The sequence below is a fragment of the Oncorhynchus keta genome, unplaced genomic scaffold (assembly GCF_023373465.1).
Source record: "Oncorhynchus keta strain PuntledgeMale-10-30-2019 unplaced genomic scaffold, Oket_V2 Un_contig_4106_pilon_pilon, whole genome shotgun sequence".
Taxonomy (NCBI): Eukaryota; Metazoa; Chordata; class Actinopteri; order Salmoniformes; family Salmonidae; genus Oncorhynchus; species Oncorhynchus keta.
In genome coordinates, this window is record NW_026287602.1 from 41,575 (window position 1) to 53,079 (window position 11,505).

The following is an 11,505-nucleotide window of genomic DNA, read 5'->3' on the forward strand; positions in this document are numbered from 1 at the left end:
CATGGGGCACTCTGTTCACAACGCCGTCTGCCCCGGTAGTTTAAACCGGGATTCGTCCGTGAAGAGTTTTAACCCCATCATGGGGCACTCTGTTCACAACGCCGTCTGCCCCGGTAGTTTAAACCGGGATTCGTCCGTGAAGAGCTTTAACCCCATCATGGGGCACTCTGTTCACAGCGCCGTCTGCCCCGGTAGTTTAAACCGGGATTTGTCCGTGAAGAGCTTTAACCCCATCATGGGGCACTCTGTTCACAGCGCCGTCTGCCCCGGTAGTTTAAACCGGGATTCGTCCGTGAAGAGCTTTAACCCCATCATGGGGCACTCTGTTCACAGCGCCGTCTGCCCCGGTAGTTTAAACCGGGATTCGTCCGTGAAGAGCTTTAACCCCATCATGGGGCACTCTGTTCACAACGCCGTCTGCCCCGGTAGTTTAAACCGGGATTCGTCCGTGAAGAGCTTTAACCCCATCATGGGGCACTCTGTTCACAGCGCCGTCTGCCCCGGTAGTTTAAACCGGGATTCGTCCGTGAAGAGCTTTAACCCCATCATGGGGCACTCTGTTCACAACGCCGTCTGCCCCGGTAGTTTAAACCGGGATTCGTCCGTGAAGAGCTTTAACCCCATCATGGGGCACTCTGTTCACAGCGCCGTCTGCCCCGGTAGTTTAAACCGGGATTCGTCCGTGAAGAGCTTCTCCAGTGTGTCAGTGGACATCGAAGGGAAGCGTTTTCCCAACGAAGTCGATTACGACCCCGAACTGCAGTCAGGTCAATTATCTTGTCAAAGGAGAAATGCTACGTAACGGGGATGTGAACAAATTCGTGCCCAAAACGTGAGAGAAATCATCTTTCGGTGCGTACGGAACATTTCCCGGGATCTTTAATTTCAGCTGATGAAAACATGGCACCAACTCTTCACATGTTGTCTGTATTTGTGTTCAGTGTGAATCCCATTTCCACATCGACGCTAATAATAAAGACTCTTACGGTCCTCGAAGATGAGCCCCACTGTAGCTACGGACTCTCTGCTGAGCAGCATGATGGGATTGTCTCTGGAGGTCCGCGGGGAAGGTCTGGGCTTGGCGGTTGGGCTCAAGCTGTAGGCGTCGCCCCTCGTACAGGAGCTCCTGGTTGTGGACCGGTATACTGCACCGACGAGACAACAGCTCCTGGAAGAGAGTCGCCCTGGGGAGAGAGGTCAGAGGTTAAGGGTCAGCCTCTATCTCTCGGAGCAGTTTACAGAGACAAGTAATCATTCTGTGTGTATGGTCAGTGTTTTTGTTCCTATTTTACACATGAATGAGAGATCCTCGGAGAGGGGGTTCACAACCTGAGTCTGTCATTATCAACGGTGACCCTAAAGTTTGGCACACCTGTATTTGGGGAGTTTCTCCCATTCTTCTCTGCAGATCCTCTCAAGCTCTGTCAGGTTGGATGGGGAGTGTCGCTGCACAGCTATTTTCAGGTCTCTCCAGAGTTGTTTGATCAGGTTCAAGTCCGGGCTCTGGCTGGGCCACTCAGGGACATTCAAAGATCTTTCCCAAAGCCACTCCAGCGTTGTCTTGGATGTGTAATTAGGTCGTTGTCCTGTTGGACGGTGAACCTTCGCCCCAGTCTGAGGTCCTGAGTGCTCTGGAGCAGGTTTTCATCAAGGATCTCTGTACTTTGCTACACCAGTCCCTGCCGCTGAAAAAATCCCCACAGCATGATGCTGCCACCACCATGCTTCACTGTAGGGATGGTGCCCCCCACCACCATGCTTCACCGTAGGGATGATGCCGCCACCATGCTTCACTGTAGGGATGATGCTGCCACCACCATGCTTCACTGTAGGGATGATGCTGCCACCACCATGCTTCACTGTAGGGATGGTGCCGCCACCACCATGCTTCACTGTAGGGATGGTGCCGCCACCACCATGCTTCACTGTAGGGATGGTGCCGCCACCACAATGCTTCACCGTAGGGTCCAGACGTGACGTTCGGCATTCAGGCCAAGAGTACAAACTTGGTTTCATCACACCAGAGAATCTTGTTTCTCCTGGTCTGAGAGTCTTTTGGCAAACTCCATGCGGGCTGTCATGTGCATTTTATTGAGGAGTGGCTTCCGTCTCGCCACTCTACCATAAAGACCTGATTGGTGGAGTGCTGCAGAGACGGTTGTCTTTCTGGAATGTGCTAAAATAACTAAAAACACATTTTTGCTTTGTCATTACGGGGTATTGTGATGTCATTACGGGGTATTGTGATGTCATTACGGGGTATTGTGATGTCATTACGGGGTATTGTGATGTCATTACGGGGTATTGTGATGTCATTACGGGGTATTGTGATGTCATTACGGGGTATTGTGATGTCATTACGGGGTATTGTGATGTCATTACGGGGTATTGTGATGTCATTACGGGGTATTGTGATGTCATTACGGGGTATTGTGATGTCATTACGGGGTATTGTGATGTCATTACGGGGTATTGTGTGTAGATTGATGAGGTGAAAAAATTATTTTATACATTTTAGAATAAGGCTGTAACGTATTGTACTGGAGGATGTAGATGTAGTGGAGACTTACGTATTGTACTGGTGGATGTAGATGTAGTAGAGACTCACGTATTGTACTGGTGGATGTAGATGTAGTGGAGACTCACATATTGTACTGGTGGATGTAGATGTAGTGGAGACTCACGTATTGTACTGGTGGAGAGACTCACGTATTGTACTGGTGGAGAGACTCACGTATTGTACTGGTGGAGAGACTCACGTATTGTACTGGTGGAGAGACTCACGTATTGTACTGGTGGATGTAGATGTAGTGGAGACTCACGTATTGTACTGGTGGAGAGACTCACGTATTGTACTGGTGGAGAGACTCACGTATTGTACTGGTGGATGTAGATGTAGTGGAGACTCACGTATTGTACTGGTGGAGAGACTCACGTATTGTACTGGTGGAGAGACTCACGTATTGTACTGGTGGAGAGACTCACATATTGTACTGGTGGAGAGACTCACGTATTGTACTGGTGGATGTAGATGTAGTGGAGACTCACGTATTGTACTGGTGGAGAGACTCACGTATTGTACTGGTGGAGAGACTCATGTATTGTACTGGTGGATGTAGATGTAGTGGAGAGACTCACGTATTGTACTGGTGGAGAGACTCACGTATTGTACTGGTGGAGAGACTCACGTATTGTACTGGTGGAGAGACTCACGTATTGTACTGGTGGAGGGACTCACGTATTGTACTGGTGGAGAGACTCACGTATTGTACTGGTGGATGTAGTAGTGGAGACTCACGTATTGTACTGGTGGAGAGATTCACGTATTGTACTGGTGGAGAGACTCACGATTGTACTGGTGGAGAGACTCACGTATTGTACTGGTGGATGTAGATGTAGTGGAGACTCACATATTGTACTGGTGGAGAGATTCACGTATTGTACTGGAGGATGTAGATGTAGTAGAGACTCACGTATTGTACTGGTGGAGAGATTCACGTATTGTACTGGTGGAGAGACTCACGTATTGTACTGGTGGAGAGACTCACGTATTGTACTGGTGGAGAGACTCACGTATTGTACTGGTGGAGAGACTCACATATTGTACTGGTGGAGAGACTCACGTATTGTACTGGTGGAGAGACTCACATATTGTACTGGTGGAGAGACTCACGTATTGTACTGGTGGAGAGACTCACGTATTGTACTGGTGGAGAGACTCACATATTGTACTGGTGGAGAGACTCACATATTGTACTGGTGGAGAGACTCACGTATTGTACTGGTGGAGAGACTCACATATTGTACTGGTGGAGAGACTCACGTATTGTACTGGTGGAGAGACTCACGTATTGTACTGGTGGAGAGACTCACGTATTGTACTGGTGGAGAGACTCACGTATTGTACTGGTGGAGAGACTCACGTATTGTACTGGTGGAGAGACTCACGTATTGTACTGGTGGATGTAGATGTAGTGGAGACTTACGTATTGTACTGGTGGAGAGACTCACGTATTGTACTGGAGGATGTAGATGTAGTGGAGACTCACGTATTGTACTGGTGGAGAGACTCACGTATTGTACTGGTGGAGAGACTCACGTATTGTACTGGAGGATGTAGATGTAGTGGAGACTCACATATTGTACTGGTGGATGTAGATGTAGTGGAGACTCACATATTGTACTGGTGGAGAGACTCACGTATTGTACTGGTGGAGAGACTCACGTATTGTACTGGTGGATGTAGATGTAGTGGAGACTCACGTATTGTACTGGTGGAGAGACTCACGTATTGTACTGGTGGATGTAGATGTAGTGGAGAGTAGCCTGCTGTAGACTGAAGACCAACACCACGGTACGATGCAGGATATCACTGGTCTCAGCAAAGAACTGGTCAAAGCCCCAACACTTCTCCTGGTCAGCCTCCAAGATGTTGGCTAGGACTGGGGTTAGCAAGCTCTGGAGGCCCCTGGAGGAGAGAGAGAGATCAGAGGTTAGAGGTCAGCCTCCAAGATGTTGGCTAGGACTGGGGTCAGCAAGCTCTGGAAGCCCCTGGAGGAGAGAGAGAGATCAGAGGTTAGAGGTCAGCCTCCAAGATGTTGGCTAGGACTGGGGTTAGCAAGCTCTGGAGGCCCCTGGAGGAGCGAGAGAGAGAGGTCAGAGGTTAGAGGGTTAGCAAGCTCTGGAGGCCCCTGGAGGAGCGAGAGAGAGAGGTCAGAGGTTAGAGGGTTAGCAAGCTCTGGAGGCCCCTGAAGGAGAGAGAGAGAGGTCAGCCTCCAAGATGTTGGCTAGGACTGGGATCAGCAAGCTCTGGAGGCCCCTGGAGGAGAGAGAGAAAGGTCAGAGGTTAAAGGTCAGCCTCCAAGATGTTGATTAGGACTGGGGTCAGCAAGCTCTGGAGTCCCCTGGAGGAGAGAGAGAGATCAGAGGTTAGAGGTCAGCCTCCAAGATGTTGGCTAGGACTGCGGTCAGCAAGCTCTGGAGGCCCCTGGAGGAGAGAAAGAAAGGTCAGAGGTTAAAGGTCAGCCTCCAAGATGTTGGCTAGGACTGGGGTCAGCAAGCTCTGGAGGCCCCTGGAGGAGAGAGAGAGCTCAGAGGTTATAGGTCAGCCTCCAAGATGTTGGCTAGGACTGGGGTCAGCAAGCTCTGGAGGCCCCTGGAAGAGAGAGAGAGATCAGAGGTTAGAGGTCAGCCTCCAAGATGTTGGCTAGGACTGGGGTCAGGAAGCTCTGGAGGCCCCTGGAGGAGAGAGAGAGATCAGAGGTCAGCCTCCAAGATGTTGGCTAGGACTGGGGTCAGCAAGCTCTGGAGGCCCCTGGAGGAGAGAGAGAGAGAGATCTGAGGTTAGAGGTCAGGCTCCAAGATGTTGGCTAGGACTGGGGTCAGCAAGCTCTGTAGGCCCCTGGAGAAGAGAGAGGTCAGAGGGTAGAGGTCAGGTAATTTACTAGTTTTAATGGACCAGAGGACCTACTTGGAGGAGCTGCAGTAGACAGGGATAGTGGTCAGGGGGTAGAGGTCAGGGAGTGGAGGTCAGGGAGTGGAGGTCAGGGGGTAGAGGTCAGGGAGTGGAAGTCAGGGGGTTAGAGATCAGGGGGTTAGAGGTCAGGGGTAGACGAGAGTACGTACTTGGACAGGTTGCAGGAGACAGGCATCTCTGTGCTCCACTCAATCTTCCCGTTCTCAAACTTCTGCTGCCCAGAGACGGTTCCTGACGGCTTCTCTGTGATGATTTTATACCTGATGGGAGACAGGACAACAACGTCACTATACAAAACCTTCAGTCACCGAGACAAACATCTCATCTCTGATTGGTGGTGTACTGCAGAGATGCTTGTCCTTCTGGAAGGTTCTCCAATTGCCACAGAGGAACTCTGGAGCTCTGTCAGAGTGACCATTGGGTTCTCAGTCACCTCCCTGACCAAGGCCCTTCTCCCGATTGGTCAGTTTGGCCGGGTGGCAAGATCTAGGTAGAGTCTTGGTGGTTCCAAACTTCTACCATTTAAAGAATGATGGAGGCCACTGTGTTCTTGGGGACCTTCAATGATGCAGACATGTTTTGGTACCCTTCCCCAGATCTGTGTCTCGACACAATCCTGTCTCGGAGCTCTATGGACAATCCCTTCAAACCTCATGGCTTGGTTTTTGCTCTGACATGCACTGTCAACTGAGGGACCTTATATATATATATATATAGACAGGTGTGTGCCTTTCCACATCATGCCCAGTCAATTGATTTTACCACAGGGGGACTCCAATCAAGTTATAGAAACATCTCAAGGATGATCAATGGAAACAGGATTTAACTGAGCTCAATTTCGAGTATCACAGCAAAGGGTCTGAATACTTAGTTCTTACACCACCCTAGGTCACCAGGATATAGTTCTTACACCACCCTAGGTCACCAGGATATAGTTCTTAGACCACTAGGTTATAGTTCTTAGACCTCTAGACCACCAGGTTATAGTTCTTAGACCTCTAAACCACCAGGTTATAGTTCTTAGACCTCTAGACCACCAGGTTATAGTTCTTAGACCTCTAGACCACCAGGTTATAGTTCTTAGACCTCTAGACCACCAGGTTATAGTTCTTAGACCTCTAGACCACCAGGTTATAGTTCTTAGACCTCTAGACCACCAGGTTATAGTTCTTAGACCTCTAGACCACCAGGTTATAGTTCTTAGACCTCTAGACCACCAGGTTATAGTTCTTAGACCTCTAGACCACCAGGTTATAGTTCTTAGACCACTAGACCACCCTAGACCACCAGGATATAGTTCTTAGACCTCTAGACCACCAGGATATAGTTCTTAGACCTCTAGACCACTAGGTTATAGTTCTTAGACCTCTAGACCACCAGGATATAGTTCTTAGACCTCTAGACCACCAGGTTATAGTTCTTAGACCTCTAGACCACCAGGTTATAGTTCTTAGACCTCTAGACCACCAGGTTATAGTTCTTAGACCTCTAGACCACCAGGTTATAGACCTCTAGACCACCAGGTTATAGTTCTTAGACCTCTAGACCACCAGGTTATAGTTCTTAGACCTCTAGACCACCAGGTTATAGTTCTTAGACCTCTAGACCACCAGGATATAGTTCTTAGACCTCTAGACCACCAGGTTATAGTTCTTAGACCTCTAGACCACCAGGTTATAGTTCTTAGACCACTAGACCACCAGGTTATAGTTATTAGACCACTAGACCACCAGGTTATAGTTCTTAGACCTCTAGACCACCAGGATATAGTTCTTAGACCTCTAGACCACCAGGTTATAGTTCTTAGACCACCCTAGACCACCAGGTTATAGTTCTTAGACCTCTAGACCACCAGGTTATAGTTCTTAGACCTCTAGACCACCAGGTTATAGTTCTTAGACCTCTAGACCACCAGGTTATAGTTCTTAGACCTCTAGACCACCAGGTTATAGTTCTTAGACCTCTAGACCACCAGGTTATAGTTCTTAGACCTCTAGACCACCAGGTTATAGTTCTTAGACCTCTAGACCACCAGGTTATAGTTCTTAGACCTCTAGACCACCAGGTTATAGTTCTTAGACCTCTAGACCACCAGGTTATAGTTCTTAGACCTCTAGAGCACCAGGAGGCAGTTCTTAGACCTCTAGACCACCAGGTTATAGTTCTTAGACCTCTAGACCACCAGGAGGCAGTTCTTAGACCTCTAGACAACCAGGTTATAGTTCTTAGACCTCTAGACCACCAGGTTATAGTTCTTAGACCACTAGACCACCAGGTTATAGTTCTTAGACCTCTAGACCACCAGGTTATAGTTCTTAGACCTCTAGACCACCAGGTTATAGTTCTTAGACCTCTAGACCACCAGGTTATAGTTCTTAGACCTCTAGACCACCAGGTTATAGTTCTTAGACCTCTAGACCACCAGGTTATAGTTCTTAGACCTCTAGACCACCAGGTTATAGTTCTTAGACCTCTAGACCACCAGGTTATAGTTCTTAGACCTCTAGACCACCAGGTTATAGTTCTTAGACCTCTAGACCACCAGGTTATAGTTCTTAGACCTCTAGACCACCAGGTTATAGTTCTTAGACCTCTAGACCACCAGGTTATAGTTCTTAGACCTCTAGACCACCAGGTTATAGGTCTTAGACCACTAGGTTATAGTTCTTAGACCTCTAGACCACCAGGAGGCAGTTCTTACATGACTTCCTTGTTCCTGCGTGGTCCTTCGAAGGGTCTGAAGGGGAGGGACCCGGTGGCAGCGTGGAAGAAGGTGACTCCGATGCTCCACAGGTCAACCGCCGCACCATACTTCTTCTGGTGCTCTTTCCTCAGCACTGCACGCTCATACATGTCAGGGTGCTGTTGGAGACACACAGAGAAACACAGAGAGAGAGAGATACACAGAGAGACACAGAGAGAGACACAGAGAAAGACACAGAGAAAGACACAGAGACACACAGAGAGAGACACAGAGAGAGGCACAGAGAAAGACACAGAGACACAGAGAGAGACACACACAGAGAGAGACACAGAGAGAGACACACACAGAGAGAGACACAGAGAGAGACACAGAGAAAGACACAGAGACACAGAGAGAGACACACACAGAGAAACACACAGAGAAACACAGAGAGAAACACAGAGACACACAGAGAGAGACACAGAGAGAGACACACAGAGAAACACAGAGAGAAACACAGAGAGAAACACAGAGACACACAGAGAGAGACACAGAGAGAGGCACACACAGAGAAACACAGACACAGAGAGAGACACAGAGAGAGACACACACAGAGACACACAGAGAGACACACACAGAGACACACAGAGAGACACACAGAGACACACAGAGAGACACACAGAGAGACACACACGTCATGTTGAGCTGAAGTCAATAGCAGATTATTCCTTTAGATGAGTAAAGTGTCCTATTGTAGGTGAGAGGTCCAAACGGCAGGTAGAGGTCGGAGGTCAGGAGACTCACCAGGTATTCCTCAGTGCCGTAAAGAGAGACAAACTGCTCATCGTCATCTAGTTCTCTGGCTGCTCCGAAATCTGTCAGCTTATAGACGGACCTCCCGCCCTCGCCGATGACGCGCATGATGTTGCCTGGTTTGATGTCACGGTGCACGATGCCGTACTCTCTGAGGTGGTTCATACCGGCTACTGTTAATATACAGGACAGGGTTATTACAGTCACATTACCACAGAGCAGCGTTACCACCTCAACCCACAGAGCAGCGTTACCACCTCAACCCACAGAGCAGCGTTAGTCATTACCACCTCAACCCACAGAGCAGCGTTAGTCATTACCACCTCAACCCACAGAGCAGCGTTAGTCATTACCACCTCAACCCACAGAGCAGCGTTAGTCATTACCACCTCAACCCACAGAGCAGCGTTAGTCATTACCACCTCAACCCACAGAGCAGCGTTAGTCATTACCACTCAACCCACAGAGCAGCGTTAGTCATTACCACCTCAACCCACAGAGCAGCGTTACAGTCATTACCACCTCAACCCACAGAGCAGTGTTACCACCTCAACCCACAGAGCAGCGTTAGTCATTACCACCGCAACACACAGAGCAGCGTTACAGTCATTACCACCTCAACCCACAGAGCAGCGTTAGTCATTACCACCGCAACACACAGAGCAGCGTTACAGTCATTACCACCTCAACCCACAGAGCAGCGTTAGTCATTACCACCTCAACCCACAGAGCAGTGTTACCACCTCAACACACAGAGCAGTGTTAGTCATTACCACCTCAACACACAGAGCAGCGTTAGTCATTACCACCTCAACCCACAGAGCAGTGTTAGTCATTACCACCTCAACACACAGAGCAGCGTTAGTCATTACCACCTCAACACACAGAGCAGCGTTAGTCATTACCACCTCAACCCACAGAGCAGCGTTAGTCATTACCACCTCAACCCACAGAGCAGCGTTAGTCGTTACCACCTCAACCCACAGAGCAGCGTTACCACCTCAACCCACAGAGCAGCGTTAGTCATTACCACCTCAACCCACAGAGCAGCGTTAGTCATTACCACCTCAACCCACAGAGCAGCGTTACCACCTCAACCCACAGAGCAGCGTTAGTCATTACCACCTCAACCCACAGAGCAGCGTTAGTCATTACCACCTCAACCCACAGAGCAGTGTTAGTCATTACCACCTCAACCCACAGAGCAGCGTTAGTCATTACCACCTCAACCCACAGAGCAGCGTTAGTCATTACCACCTCAACCCACAGAGCAGCGTTAGTCATTACCACCTCAACCCACAGAGCAGCGTTAGTCATTACCACCTCAACCCACAGAGCAGCGTTAGTCATTACCACCTCAACCCACAGAGCAGCGTTAGTCATTACCACCTCAACCCACAGAGCAGCGTTACCACCTCAACACACAGAGCAGCGTGACCACCTCAACCCACAGAGCAGCGTTAGTCATTACCACCTCAACCCACAGAGCAGCGTGACCACCTCAACCCACAGAGCAGCGTTACCACCTCAACCCACAGAGCAGCGTTACCACCTCAACCCACAGAGCAGCATGACCACCTCAACCCACAGAGCAGCGTTAGTCATTACCACCTCAACCCACAGAGCAGCGTTACCACCTCAACACACAGAGCAGCGTTAGTCATTACCACCTCAACCCACAGAGCAGCGTGACCACCTCAACCCACAGAGCAGCGTTAGTCATTACCACCTCAACCCACAGAGCAGCGTTAGTCATTACCACCTCAACCCACAGAGCAGCGTTACCACCTCAACACACAGAGCAGCGTTAGTCATTACCACCTCAACCCACAGAGCAGCGTGACCACCTCAACCCACAGAGCAGCGTTAGTCATTATCACCTCAACCCACAGAGCAGCGTTAGTCATTACCACCTCAACCCACAGAGCAGCGTTACCACCTCAACCCACAGAGCAGCGTTAGTCATTACCACCTCAACCCACAGAGCAGCGTTAGTCATTACCACCTCAACCCACAGAGCAGCGTTAGTCGCTACCACCTCAACCCACAGAGCAGCGTTACCACCTCAACCCACAGAGCAGCGTTAGTCATTACCACCTCAACCCACAGAGCAGCGTTAGTCATTATCACCTCAACCCACAGAGCAGCGTTAGTCATTACCACCTCAACCCACAGAGCAGCGTTACCACCTCAACCCACAGAGCAGCGTTAGTCATTACCACCTCAACCCACAGAGCAGCGTTAGTCATTACCACCTCAACCCACAGAGCAGCGTTAGTCGTTACCACCTCAACCCACAGAGCAGCATTACCACCTACCACCTCAACCCACAGAGCAGCGTTAGTCGTTACCACCTCAACCCACAGAGCAGCGTTAGTCATTACCACCTCAACCCACAGAGCAGCGTTAGTCATTACCACCTCAACCCACAGAGCAGCGTTAGTCATTACCACCTCAACCCACAGAGCAGCGTTAGTCATTACCACCTCAACCCACAGAGCAGCGTTAGTCATTACCACCTCAACACACAGAG

At 49.6% G+C, this 11,505-nt stretch overlaps 1 pseudogene; it reads right to left on the bottom strand.

The window, feature by feature from the left end:
* Positions 1–9,218, bottom strand: part of LOC127924489 (serine/threonine-protein kinase TBK1-like) — a 46,172-nt pseudogene extending 36,954 nt beyond the window's left edge.
* Between the last annotated feature and the right edge of the window lie 2,287 nt (positions 9,219–11,505).